The 14,689-nt window shown below is 41.1% G+C and overlaps 1 protein-coding gene across 2 annotated transcripts in view; it reads right to left on the minus strand.

Annotated features, from left to right (window-relative positions):
* ssc4d (scavenger receptor cysteine rich family member with 4 domains) overlaps nt 1-14,261 on the minus strand; it is a 62,915-nt gene extending 48,654 nt beyond the window's left edge. For both annotated transcript variants that reach the window (XM_033045968.1, XM_033045967.1), the window contains exon 1: nt 14,107-14,261. The gene's annotated coding sequence lies outside the window, so the exon portion shown is untranslated. The remainder of the gene's footprint in view (nt 1-14,106) is intronic.
* Nucleotides 14,262-14,689: the final 428 nt, after the last annotated feature.

Raw genomic sequence — 14,689 nt, forward strand, 5'->3', positions numbered from 1 at the left:
TTTTAGTGTCATAGTAAAGGGTCAGAATACATATGTGAATGTGATATTTAAGTTATTTTTTTTTTATTACTTTGCAAAAATTTCTAAACCTGATTTTGCTTCTTCATTCTGGGGTATTGTGTGTAGATTGATGATTTAAAAAAAAAAGGATTTAATCAATTTTAAAATAATGTTGTAACGTAACAAAATGTAGAAAAAGTGAAGGGTCTGAATACTTTCTGAATGCACTGTAGTTTGAAAGTCTCAGCTTTCAAATATTTCAAGACAGAATGCATGATAATCACACTGCTTTCAACCATCACATGATAGAGTCCATTCAAACAATACGTTCATTATGGTGTACAGTCCATTCTAACCACACTGCACTAAACCACAACACAGTGGAATCCAATCTAATTCACCACACTTTTGACTAGGTTGTAAATCGCACATTAAGTATTCCAGTTACTTTAAAATATATATTCTTACACAAGAGTTCTACATTACATAGTAGGATCCGTTCTAAAGAATCACGTGATGAAATACTTTCAAAAATCAAAATTCTAATTTCATACAATGCAGACTATTTCAATGCTAGTGCGCTATGTTGTCAAATAATACAATCCATTCAAATGACAATGTTTTAAGTAAACTGAGTTTGGAAGCTAATGAAGGGAGTACACATGGCAGACTTAAAATTAGGTGCTAACCTGATGAATTTGCAATATATGCACACCAAACAGCATTGTTTGACTATAACTCTCAACATAACAACTAAATCTTTTCGAAAGCCACAGCTCCAAATCGGAGCTGCATAGAATCAATTCACTAGTGACAGTTCAAATGAAGAAACATTCCTGACATTGTTCCAACTCATCACATTTTAAACCCTTCAAATATAAACTCTTTGATATACCACAGTGTAGCATCCTCTCCAATAATTCAAATGGAAATGCTTAAACTCACAGTGCAGAATCCAATTTATTGATACCGCTCAAACTCACTAACAACTGTCTGTTTAGCATGATTCAGAATCCATAATTATGATCCTGCTCAAAATCATCAATTTGAAGAATTCATTTTCATGCTACAATTGGAAATTATCGCACCATGGAATTTCTTCTAATTACATTGCTTTCATTCATCAAATTACTGATTCATTCCAATGACCATGTTTGTAATTACAACTAAAAATAATTCATTCTAATGACACCTGGATTAGTGGAACATATCAGACAATCATTCATGGTTAAATCCAAGTATGGAATCATTTTGATTCCTACTTCACTGAATCAGGATTCCAATGTAATAATACTGCTCTAAACCATCAATCTTTGGAGTCCATTCTTGTGAGATTGCTGTCTATCTTCATACTACATAATCCATTATACCCACACGACTCATCACAATGGTAAATCACCTCAACAATACAGATCAAAGAGACCTGTCCAGAGAATTCATTGTAGTGATTTGTCTCGAACCGGCATAACCATCAGGTCCATTCTAATAATATTGCTTGAAATCATCACACTACAGCCTCTATTCTAATAACACTATGATAAGTCATAGCTTTAGATGTAAGATAGGTTCTTTATTTTCATTATAACATGTAAACATGTACAACAAAATTAAAAATTAAAAATGCCAACCAGTCAGTGCACCATTCACACATTATCTAAAAGCTAACGATACGTAAAAGAGAATATCTGAAATAAACAACTAAAATAATAACATGAAAAAAACAAGCATAAACACACAACCATACATTCTTCTGTCGATTGCACAATCCCTTTGGTATGTAGCGCACCTGCTCTCATTTGGTGGCTATATTAAGTGTAGTTATTGCTGTGGGATAAAAACTGTTTTTGAGTCTGTTTGTCCTTGTCCTCATTGATCTGTACCGTCTGCCTGACGGCAACAGTTCAAACAGGGAGTGTCCGGGGTGGGAAATGTCCTTTATAATGTTCTGGGATTTCTTGAGACAGTGGGAACTGTGTAGGTCCTCCAAGGTGAGGAGAGGGCAGCCGACAATCCTCTGGGCGTTGTCAATAGCCCTCTGGAGCGCTTTCCTCTTGGCCGCTGTGCAGCTGGTGTACCACACGCATACACAGTATGTTAGGATGCTCTCTATGGAGCACCGATAAAAGGACAGCAGCAGTCTCTGAGTGATGTTGTTCTTCCTGAGCACCCTCAGGAAGTGCAGTCTCTGCTGGACCTTTTTCAGCAGCGCAGAGGTGTTCACGCTCCATGTCAGGTCCTCCTCAATGTGGATTCCCAGGAAGCGGAAATCCGCCACCCTCTCCACACAGTCCCCTCTGATGATTAATGGTGTAATGTCCGTTTTCTTCTTCCTGTAGTCTATTATGAGCTCCTTGGTCTTTGAGGTGTTGAGGAGCAGGTTATTCTCTCCACACCACACTGTCAGCTGCTCCACCTCATCCCTGTAGGCGTACTCATCCCCCCCAGAGATGAGCCCCACCACCGTGGTGTCATCCACGAATTTGACAATGGTGTTACTGTGGTGGGCAGGGGTGCAGTCATATGTGTAGATGGTGTAGAGCAGGGGGCTCAGCACGCAGCCCTGTGGAGAGCCGGTACTGAGGCTGAGGGCCGTGGATGTGTGATGGCCCACTCTGACTCTCTGGCTGCGACCCGACAGGAAGCTATTTATCCACATGCAGGTGGAGTGTGGAAGTCCCAAGTCCCCCCAGTTTGTCCACCAGTTTGTGGGGAAGGATGGTGTTAAAAGCAGAGCTGTGGTCCACAAAGAGCATCCGCACGTAGCTCCCCCGCTGCTCCAGGTGGGACAGTGCAGCATGGAGAGCTGTGGCTACAGCGTCCTCTGTGGATCTGTTCGCTCTGTACGCAAACTGGTGGGGGTCAAAGCTTCGGGGCAGGAGTGATGTGATGTGACCCCGGACCAGTTTTTCAAAGCACTTCATCACCACTGGTGTGAGTGCGACTGGCCGGTAGTCGGTGAGGCTGGAGATGTGGGTTTTTTTGGGCAAGGGGACTATGATGGAGGACTTCAGACAGGGTGGGACAGTGGACTGGGCCAGAGACTGGTTGAAAATCCTCGTAAAGACTCCAGCCAGCTAGTCTGCGCAGTCCTTCAGCACGCGTCCAGAGACGCCGTCGGGTCCAGTAGCCTTCCTCGGATTGATGGCCCGCAGCGTGCGCCTCACCTCATGCTCCTCTATTTTGAGGGTTAAGCTGCTGTGGACCATGTGGTGTGATGTGGCTGTCTCTGGTGGCTCCACTTCAAAGCGAGCAAAGAAGAGGTTCAGCTCCTCTACCAACGAGGCGTCACCTTCAGCAGCTCCAAGGTTGGTCTTGTAGTTGGTGAGATACTGCATCCCCTGCCACACCTGCCTGCTGTTATTACTGTCCAGGTGCTCCTCTATCCTCCTCCTGTAGTCTAATATGGCCTCTCTGATGCCTCTCTTCAGGTTAGCTCGGGCCGTGCTGTATAAAGCCCTATCACCAGTTCCTCTCTTTTAACAGCCGCTGGACCTCCCGGGCCATCCAGGGCTTCTGGTTGGGGTAGACCCGGATGCGTTTGTCCACTGTGACAGTGTCCATGCAGTTTTTAATGTAACACAGTACACTGTCTGTGAACACCTCCAGGTCCTGGTGTTCAAACACATCCCAGTTGGTCCTGTCGAAGCAGTCCTGCAGCTGCTGAGAGGCACCATCAGGCCAAGTTGTGATGGTCTTTGTGATGGTAGGAGCAATTTTCCTGAGGGGGACATATGCAGGAATTAAAAGCAGGGACATATGGTCAGACTGGCCCAGGTGTGGTAGTGGTCTAGCCCTGTAGCCCAGCTTGATGTTGGAGTAGACCTTGTCCAGTGTGTTAGCTCCTCTTGTAGCACATTTAACATGCTGGTAGAATTTGGGGAGCATTGCCTTCAAGAATCAAAACTGATGTCATGGTTTTCACACATCACGGAAAGAGTGGTGCTTCAGAGCGGTGTAACTAGAAAGGTTTTACACGGTGTTGAATTCACTACTATAGAATCGTTCAAGTACTCTTGCATAAATCTGTGTGTTATTCATTCTTGTCACAATACTCAATCTCAATAAAGCTTGGAATTCATTTAAGGTTATGCTCCAAATCAGCACTTTAGGAAATCCATTCCAATAATATTGCTACAAATCATTATATTACAGAAATATTCTAAAGACACAAAACAGAATATGATACGATATGATATGCTAGAGCTTTATTTATCCAAGGAGAGAAATTGATCTGCCAACAGTATTGAAACACAAGAGACATGAAACATGAAATTAAAGTGACGAGTGGAAAGGATTGGGGATGTGCAAAGATTTGGGGAGGGGAGGGGGGAGGGGAATCAGTTTACCTCATGACAGAAGGGGGAAAGAGTTGCACAGTTTGATAGCCACAGGGAAGAAGGATCTCCTGTGGCATTCTGTACTGCATCTTGGTGGAACCAATCTGTTACTGAAGGTACTCCGCAGGTTGACTAGTGTTCATGGAGTGGGTGAGCTGTATCATCCAAGATGCTCCGTAGTTTGAAGAGCATTCTCCCCCCAAGACCACCTTCCATGAATCCAACTCCACTGCCAGGAGAGAGCCAGCCTTCATGATGATTTTATTAATCCTGTTGCCGTCTGTGGCCATTGCCCTGCTGCCCCAGCACATGACAGCAAAGAAGATGGCACGGGCTACCACCGATTAGTAAAACATCTGCAGCATCTTACTGCAGATGTTGAAGGAGCGGAGCCTTCTCATAAAGTACAGCTGGCTCTGTCGCTTGTCGTTTAGTCCAAGTACACTCCAAGGTATTTGTAGTCCTTGGCAAACTGCACATTCACACCATTGATGTGGACAGGGGACAGAGGTGTTCCATTCCTCCTAAAGTCCACCATTAACTCCTTAATCTTGTCGCTGTTGAACTGCAGGTGATTCAACCCACAACACTCAACAAAGTCGTTGACAACATGTCTGTATTCAGCTTCCCTCTCCTCACTGATGCAGCCCACAATTGCAGAGCCATCTGAAAACTTCTGCAGGTTGCAGGAGTCCGAGTTAAATCTGAAGTCCGAGGTGTAGATGGTGAACAGGATGGGAGAGAGGACCGTCCCCAGTCGTGCCCCTGTGTCGCTCACTACCATGTCCGAGACATAGTTCTATACCATGACATATTGATGTTGTCTAGTCAGGTAGTTGATAATCCAAGTCACCAATGGAGCATCCACCCAAATCTTCATCGGTTTGCTCCGCAGTGCAGGCTGGATGGTGTTAAAAGCACTGGAGAAGTCCAAAAACATGACTGTCACAGTGCTTCCCAGCTTATCCAGGTGAGCATTGGAACGATGGAGCAGGTGGATGATTGCATCCCCAACACCCATTTTGATTGCTAAGCGAACTGCAGGGGGTCCATGTAGGGTTTAACCAGGGGTTACAGGTGAGTGAGCACCAGCCTCTCCAGGGACTTCATGATGTGTGAAGTCAGCACCACCGGTCTGCAATCATCGGAGGAGCTGGCATTCGTCCTGTTTGCTACAGGAACCACGCAGGATGTCTTCCACTTCACAGGAATAAGTTGTAAGTAGGTGCCACTAAATCGACAAAACATGGAACCCATTCCAATGCCACATCCCAATAGGATTCTTTTGCCAAACTTACTTAGCCATCTTGGGAAATAAAGGCGTTGGTGTGATTAAGTAGTAGCTTTATGTGCTTGGTCCAGAACAAATTGGTGATATTTACACCTTGGAACTAGAAACCATCACCATCTCCACTTTAGCAGCTGGTGCATGTACTCCATGTTGTTTTCTTAAGTCAATTATAGCTCCTTCGTCTTTCTAATATTGAGGAAGAGGTTTTTGTCTTGACATCTTGTTACTGAGCTCTCTATCTCCTTCCTGTACGCCATCTTGTCATGGTTCAAGATCCAGCTCTCTATCGTGATGTCATCTGCAGACTAGTAAGTGGAGTCAGCACAGAATTTGACTGCACAGTTGTAAGATGCATCCTTCAGGGCAAGGTATTGAGAATTAACGTGGGAAATGTTTTGTCACTTATCCTCCCTGATTGCGGTCTATGGGTCAGGAAATCAAGAATCCTGTGGCAGATGGGGCTGCTGAACTCCAGGTCCAGGACTTTGGAGATTACCTTGGTTCCTAGAAAGATCAACTAGTGACGATAACGAGGCTCTGATGAGCTCAAGAAATCAGATTTAATTTTCCCTCTGGGCGTGTTACAGCCTTTGGGACTCAATATTGAATTCCACAATTTCAAACAACCAGAGTTCATATCAGAACCTCTCAGTCTGAAGGAAAGGTCATCAACTTACAATGTTAACATCATTTTACTCTCTACATAAATCCTGCCCAACCTGCTTAATATTTGCTGCATTCTTTTTTAGTTCGGATTTTCAGCAACTGCAGTGTTTTGTATCTCACTGTTCCAGCATTCAGACTGATCACTTCTCGTTTCTCTCTTTCTTTCTGTGTCACCTCCAGATAGATCAGCTGCAATTAACAAGCTTCTCTCAGCTTTCACGACTACCATTTTCGTCAATCACTCACTGTTGGTCTCCACTCTGTCAGTGATTCCCCTTGTTCTCTCTACTCTCCCCATTTCTCTGCAGCATAAAATATGTTTGATTGCTACATTTAGCTGTTCTGATGACAGGTCACTGACCTGAGATGTTAACTCTCATTCTCTATTCACAGATGTTGTCCGACTGACAGAGTGTTTATAGCATTATCCCTTTCTATAACAAATGAGGCCAGATGAGTTGAATTTAAAAAATGTATTGCTGGGAATTTACTATGTGACCTGGTGAGGGAGACCAAGCAAAAGAATAATAATAAGCCATCTAAACTACCTGACACAGTAATAGAGTAAAGGGTATGGAAAGAGTGGGGTTCTTGAAATATGTTTTGAACATGTTTTAATCAGTACGTAACAAGCCACACTAAACATGGGACAGTATTGGGTTTATTGGGAATGAACCTGGGTAAATAGGAAGCATGATTGTTGGAGGGTGTTTTGGGGATAGTAATGATAATTCCATTAGATTTGGTATAGTAAAGGAATTAGATAAAGAAAGGTCAAGCATAAAGGTTATAATCTGAGGAAGGTTAATTTTATCAGAGTGAGATATCAGATATGTAGATGTCAAGAACTAAACAAGGTACGGTAAGCCTAAAAAACACGTTTTGATAAATACTGAAAGGTCTAGGAAAAATCAATTTTGGTACAAAGTTGCACAAGACGTCGGTGGGGACATGAGGAGTATTCAACGTTTCAGAGGTCTTTTATTGCCACGTGCACCAATTAAGGTGCAGTGATATTCGTATTACAGTGATATTCGTATTGTGTTCAGATTTGCTCATGCTGCTATAGGAAATATGGCATTAAGCTGGAAAGAGTGCAGATAAGATTTACAAGGATGTTGCCAGAATACAAGGGCCTGCGCTACAGGGTGTGGCAGACTAGGACTTTCATCCTTGGAGCTCAGGAGTCTGAGGGATGATTTTATACAGATGTATACAACCATCAGGGGAATAGATAGGGTGAATGCACAGAGTCTTTCTCCCAGGGTAACCGAAAACTAGAGGGCATAGGTTTAAAGTGAGAGGGGAAAGATTTAATATAAACCTGAGGGGCAACTTTATGACACAGACAGTAGTGGGTATATGGAACGAGCGGCCAGACAAAGTAATGGAGGCAGGTGAATAACAACATTTTAAAGATAGTTGGATATGTACATGGATAGATAAGGAATAAAGGGATATGGGCCCAACCCATGCATTTAGGACTAGCTTAGATGAGGCATCTTAGTCTGCATGGACGTTGGCCCGAAGGGCCTGTTTCCATGCTGTATGACTCTATCTGGAGATGCCCAGGTGAAATTCACAAAGGAACTTCACAAAGTGAAGAGAATAGAGTCTGTGTGGAAAATTATTGGGAGGTAGATCAATGAATAGTCTCATTGTTTAGTAAATACTTACATAAATTAAAAAAAAGAAAAGAGTAAAGAATAGGTCCTATTAGATACCAAAAAAGTGATCCAAAGACATGAATATAATTCTAAGTGGATTCTAAGTGGCATCTGCCTTGATGAAAAAGGAAAATGGTATAATAAATGTTGATGTTAAGGAATGTGAAAATGAGGGATGACACATTATAAAGTCCAGTACCTTGAACATTGATAAAACACCAAACCTGAATGAGACACATCCTGTGCTATAATACAGTACGACTCAGGCTTGTAAAAGTAACAAGAAAAGAAATAATATTGTCTCTAATTTCCACTTTTGTATCTTCTTCACCTAAGGGTATGGTTATGAAGGACTAGAAAACTATTAATGATCTTTTGAATAAAAGGAGGAATGGTTACACTGAGTCTCCCCTCAACCTAACACCGGATCCGAGGAACAACATCAACCAGCATTTAGAGGAGCACAGATTATTCAAGGGCAGTTAACACGGCAGTACTATGAATCCCCAGTCAATATTGTGAAAGTTAAAATCCCCTACTATGACAATACTCATCTTGCAGCTACCTGTAATCTCCCGGCATATTTGTTCTTCTAATTGTTCATCAATAAATAATATTTCTGATCATTCAATCTACCTTGTTGCTGTCCTTGCATTTTTTTAATCTGCATTTTCCCTGTAACTGTAACATTATATTCTACACTCTGTTTCCTTTCTCTTTTTTGCACTTCCTGTTGTACTCATGTATAGTATGATTGGCCTGCATAGCACCCAAAACAACATTTTCCACTGTATTGGTACACGTATACCAATACCCATACTTTGATAACCGAGTAAATTGGATTGGCTGTGAACTGGAATGGGAGCAACCTGGGGAGGAAGCAGACACTGACTGCTTCATTCACTCCGGAGTGGTGAATGGAATTGAATCTTGTGCTGTCATGCCTACGGTACACAAAAACGCTGGAGAAACTCAACGGGTGCAGCAGCATCTATGGAGCAAAGGAAATAGGCAACGTTTCGGGCCGAAACCCTTCCTCAGACGTTTCGGCCCGAAATGTTGCCTATTTCCTTCGCTCCATAGATTCTGCTGTACCCGCTGAGTTTCTCCAGCTTTTTTGTGTACCTTCGATTTTCCAGCATCTGCAGTTCCTTCTTAAACACGCTGTCATGCCTACTTCTGATGGAAGGAAGTTCAGTGAAAAAGCAACTAAAGATGGTTGGGTCAAGGACATGCAGTGATGGGATGAATAAATGCAGATAGCTATTTGTTTCCTTGTCCTTATTTGACTTCCTCTGTGTAAGGTATGATTCCAACCCTTTGTTGCCTACTGATTAGGATGTTACTGGGATTCCTTGCTTTGGTTAAATAGTGTCTTGATGTCAAGCGCAGTCTCCCTCATCTCAACTCTGGAATTCAGTTCTTTGATGCACGCTCAGACCAAGGCTGAGTGAAAGTCTGCTGCGGAGTAGTACTGGTAGACTTAGCTGGGTTGGTGAGCAGATTTAGGTGAGAAAAGGTGGATAATAGCAGTGTTGAAAAATGGCATCTATCACTTTGTTGTTGGCTGAATGGGCAATAAATAATCAGATTGGATATGACTTTGGTAGACACCAGTCTTGCAACAGTAATGGAAGAGCTTACAGCTTGTTCTGGAGCTTTTGCCTGACCCTGCAATCTTTGCTGTATCCAATGCTTTCAACCATTTCTCAGTATCAACTGCACTAAATCTAATTTGCAGGAGATTGGCATATGTGATGGTGGAGATCTCAGGAGCAAGATGAGATGGATCATCCACTCAGCCCTTCTGGCACAATATGGGGTTGCACATCTTTTCTTTAGCAAACATACGCTAGGCTCAACCATCATTAAAGATGGACCCTCCTCTTTTCATTAGCTGTCTAATTATCCATCACCAATCATAACCTAATGTGGAACAATTGGAGAGCTTTGATCTGATCAGTTATCTCTGTTCATCACGTTGTTTTTACTGTTTAGCATGCATGTAATAGCACTGTTGAAGACGACATGTATCACTATCTATCTCATGGGTGTTATATATGCACTCTCCATTGATACCCATTGATACCCAAGTTTGAGTAAGGGATGTACATGAGGTTACAGATTGTGCTTGCATACATGTCTTCTGATGCTAATGGTCCACAGCGCTTCACAAATGTACAATTTAGAGCTGTTAGATCCATTCTGACTATCCCATTTAGCATATTTGTACCTTTACACACACAATGGAGGGTCCTTATTGCAAACCTTGTCTCCAAAAAGTCTATTCAGTGGTCACTTCTAACAAAGGTAGGTTGATGAAAACAAGGTCAAATTGTTTTGTCCTTCATTTTGGTTCACTCATTTAAGGTGCTAACAAGCTACTTCTTGTGATGGACATTGAAGATTCCCCACCTTCCTTAGGGTATATTCTGTACCCTTGCTATGTTCAGTGGGTTTTCTTCACCCCAAGTGTTTTTCAAGATGGAGGAGCCGTGAACAGTAGAAAGGTTATTTTGACAGCTCAGAGTTATCAACTCATTAAGTGATATGTGGATGTAGCCTCCGCAGCTTGTGGCCTCCCTATCACTTTCACACTGCTTTGTTTCACGAAACAGCTATAGCAGCGAGACCTCCAGGGCATTGGAAGGCAAGCAGGCATCAAAAATAAGTGCAGTTACAATGGGAAGTGAACACAAAGCACATGCTATATTGAGAATCATGTCACCTCAATAGTTTTCCCTCAACTATCATCACTTAAACAGAACATTCACCCCTTATTACATTAGCTGTTTATGCTCAAACCCATTGCTTGGAGCTCCTCATTATGATATTATGTAACTTGCCAGACTATAATAAGACCATAAGCCATGGGAGCAAAATTAGGCCATTCAACCTGTTGACTATAATCTATGCAAATGGTGGCACACATTTCAGCATTTAGACCCTCGCAATCATTACACTCTTTGTTCCCTTCCATTGCCCATGCACAAAACAATCAGCCGATGAAATCTCATCCAGTAACAATATGGATGTCCTGCACGCTCTCAGGAATGGTTGCTGCTCTGAAACCTTAACTCTGTTGCTTCCTGACCTGCTCAGCATTTCAAACTTTTTCTGTTTAGAATGCATATTTTTCAAATTCCTATCCTAAATCACCACAATCTACCTGCTACTGAAGGAGTGCTCTAACTTCCAAGACCACTCAATCTCTTTGAATAGAGTGTTCTTAAAACAACAGGTAGTAAAATCTCTTCGAAATCATTTCTATAAATTACCATAATACATAAGGCTACGGTGGTGTTTAACATGCTCAGGAAGATCTCAAGGGAGCTCAAAACACATCTCAATCAACACCAAAATGCGCATCTTTAACTCAAATGTGAAACAGGTGACGCTGTATGGATCAGAGACATGGGAAAACAACAAAATGCACTACAAACAGGCTGCAAACATTCATTAACAATTGCCAGGAGAAAACTTAACATCTGCTGGAGAGACAAAGTAAGCAATGTGGACCCGTGGAAAAGAACAAGCCAGGAGCCCATTGACTGACAAATTCAAAGGAGAAAATGGAGTTGGATTGGACACACCCTCAGGAAACCTGCCACAAACATCACCCGGCAAGCCCTGAAATGGAACCCTCAAGGAATAAGGAAAAGAGGTTGCCCCTGGAACAGCTGGAGAAGAGGTGTCCAGACAGAAATGTCTGAGAGTGGGCTCAACTGGGGAAGTCTCGAAAGAACTGCCAACAACCGAGTGAGGTGGAGGACATTTGTCAATGACCTATGCTCCCAAGAGGAGCAAAGGGCTTAAGAAGAAGAAGATGATAATCTCCTCCCATACCCCCTATTCACCACAGATAACATCAATGATAAATTCCGTTTTCCTTTAACTTAAAGTGGTAAAATTTCCCAAAGTGCATCATATCAATTAATTCAGATTATAATGGACGTTAACTCACAGAAGCAGACATTCGGACATACAACCTAAAATTTGGTCGTAAAATTAGATTACCTTAGTGGATTGTACAGGCCAGATAAAGATGACAGTGGTTTCAAAGTAGAGAGATCACATGATGTTTAAGGAAGCAATTCCAGAACTTAGGTGTGGGCCATTGACAGCACAGCTATCAACAGTGTGAAAAAGTGGGAGATGGGCAAAATAGTCGTTCATTGTGTACTTGGTAAATTTGTAAATCTGGAAGAAGTTAAGAGATAAGGATAGCATAAACACAGAGGGGTCAGAATATAAGAGCGAGGAGTCACCACAGGTCAGTCAGCATAAAAGTGAGAGTTGTAGAGTAGTTGCTCCGGTTGGGAGATGGACAACATAAGTGTAGAGATTGAGATCAATCATCCTGGGAATTTGAAGCACAAATTTTCAAAAGATTATATATTGAGGAAAACTTGGCATTCTTGATGAATTAGACACCTGCAATCCTAATTTTGAAAGGAGTGGGGGAATTACATGGCCATTGGTTCAGTTTCAGATAGTAATTAAGTACCGACTTGTTAATTAAGTCACACGTAGCATGTGATTATCTTTGGTACGAATACAGACGGAACATAATTATACTGAGTAGTGTTAATAAATCATGTAGATTTTTCTGTCTCTGTATAATGATATTGATTGATTAATAGGTATGTAAATCAAATATATTATCCAATACTTAAATTTGCTCAGTGCCCATTTTTACATTTGTCCTATTTGCAGGGTTAATCTGTCATTCCTGGATCAATCTGTTTGTCCGCATCAGGCCACTTCATAATAAAAACATGCAGAAGAAATGGGAAAGGCAGGCAGGTTATGTGTAGCAGATTATTGGATCACCATGACATCAGCATTTATTATAATATTTAATCAGATGTGATCATTCCAAATCAGAAAGAGATAGGATTAGCACTGTACTCTGAGAAATGTGTTACTTGATGGACAACAGAAGCCAAGCAAACCCTTCACATTTGCAACTGATTTTAACAAACTCTTTGGGCTCTGATACACAAATGGCTTAGTTATGAAGGATGAAAATTAATCTGGTCTCAATTGCTGCACTTTTCAATACTCCATTCATATGTCTTGTAGCAGGACTCCTGGGGGGAATAATGTTCTCTTTTGTGTTTTGTAGCTTCCCCACCCTTTTCTTTCTGCCACGACCAAAATCTTTAGCTAAGAATGTCTGAAAGGCTGAAGGAGATACCCACAGGCTTCCAGACAACCAGAAATAGTACTTAAATAGATAAATAAGTGCAAAAAAAACCCATTTTTCACAAAAAAGAAATGATAATCAAAACTAACAATGTCTGATGTTCTCAAGGTTCAGTTTTACTTTATTGTTGGCTTCTCGTCAGCTCTATATAGAATGCACACCAAAACTATGACATCTTAAATAATTGTACCCATAGTGTTATACCCCAACAGTCCAATTTGCACTCGAATGGAAACTATATCATGCCGCAGAGTGATTTAGCATTCTGCTTACGGATGAACAAAGTCTAAAAACTAAACTTTATTGCTCTGCAAACAATACTTCCACATCTATTTTGCACAAAAAGTTTTGAAAGTTCATTTACTTTTCACTCATCACAAGGTGGTTTGATGCGGAACTGCTCCTTAAACGTTTAGTACAATTATAATTTGATGCTTCTGAACATGGTGCAGAATATTATAGAATGCCAGTTGAAGGACATGAAACTTCAAAATGAAACAAATTGAAAACAATTTTTTTTAAATTGAAAAAAATAATAATAAATGAAATGTATTAATCTTGGACCTTTGTGATCTAAATGGGGAAAAAGGGAAAAAGTGAGTGGAGACCTTTGCTAAGGATTTTTGCGGTTCAAAATACAACCATATGAAATTGGATTGCTGCTACTCCGTCACGATATAAAGCAGTATCTTAATACCTCAGGTTTACTTTGAATACTAAATCCTAGTCACACAATAAATGTAACCTTTCAATTTACCAAATTTGTGTTAAGTTCTGATTTTCAGCTATTGAGAAAGCAAAACATCACAGAGTTAAAGAATGAAGGTATTCTTTACTTTCTTTGTTAAATTTTTATCCAACGTAATATTCTAACCAAACATTTACTCTTAAACTTTTTCATAGCTATAGAAGAGATCATTGTAGAGATCCACATACCTGAATTTGAATTTAATTTCAACGTCCCCTAGACCATTTATTGTTGATTCACCAAAATGTATCCAATTGATTTAAAATGACACTTATTGAAGTCAAATGACGGATTTACATGGAGAAGCTGTTCGGTGATCCAGTTCCAGAGAAGGACTGACGGGTAACTTAATGCACTCTAAAGGAGAGTAACATCCGGCAACGTAAAGAGCCAAGACCTGATATCCTCATCCCCTCCTACAATATCAGTCTGAACTTTAAAAACATCTGATTAACATATGTTTTTGTCTTTCTGAAACATGATATCAGGTCAACATTAAAATCGTTATCCTATATATTAGACACACCTTTCATGGATTATCTTTGAATTTCGAAACAATTAAGTGCAGAAGTTTTATAACAATTACTCGATTTTTAGGGTGGAGCAGATTTGGTTAAAAATAAAGAATAAAACAGATCAAAGCAGTGGCAATCTACAGCAGCTGAGGAAATCAGTTGGCCTAGGACAGCAAAAGCAGAGAATATGCAGACATTAGGAACTGCAGATGCTGGTTTACAAAAAAAGACACAGAGTTGGAATAACTTGGCGGGT

The sequence above is a fragment of the Amblyraja radiata genome, chromosome 28 (genome assembly GCF_010909765.2).
Source record: "Amblyraja radiata isolate CabotCenter1 chromosome 28, sAmbRad1.1.pri, whole genome shotgun sequence".
Lineage (NCBI taxonomy): Eukaryota > Metazoa > Chordata > Chondrichthyes > Rajiformes > Rajidae > Amblyraja > Amblyraja radiata.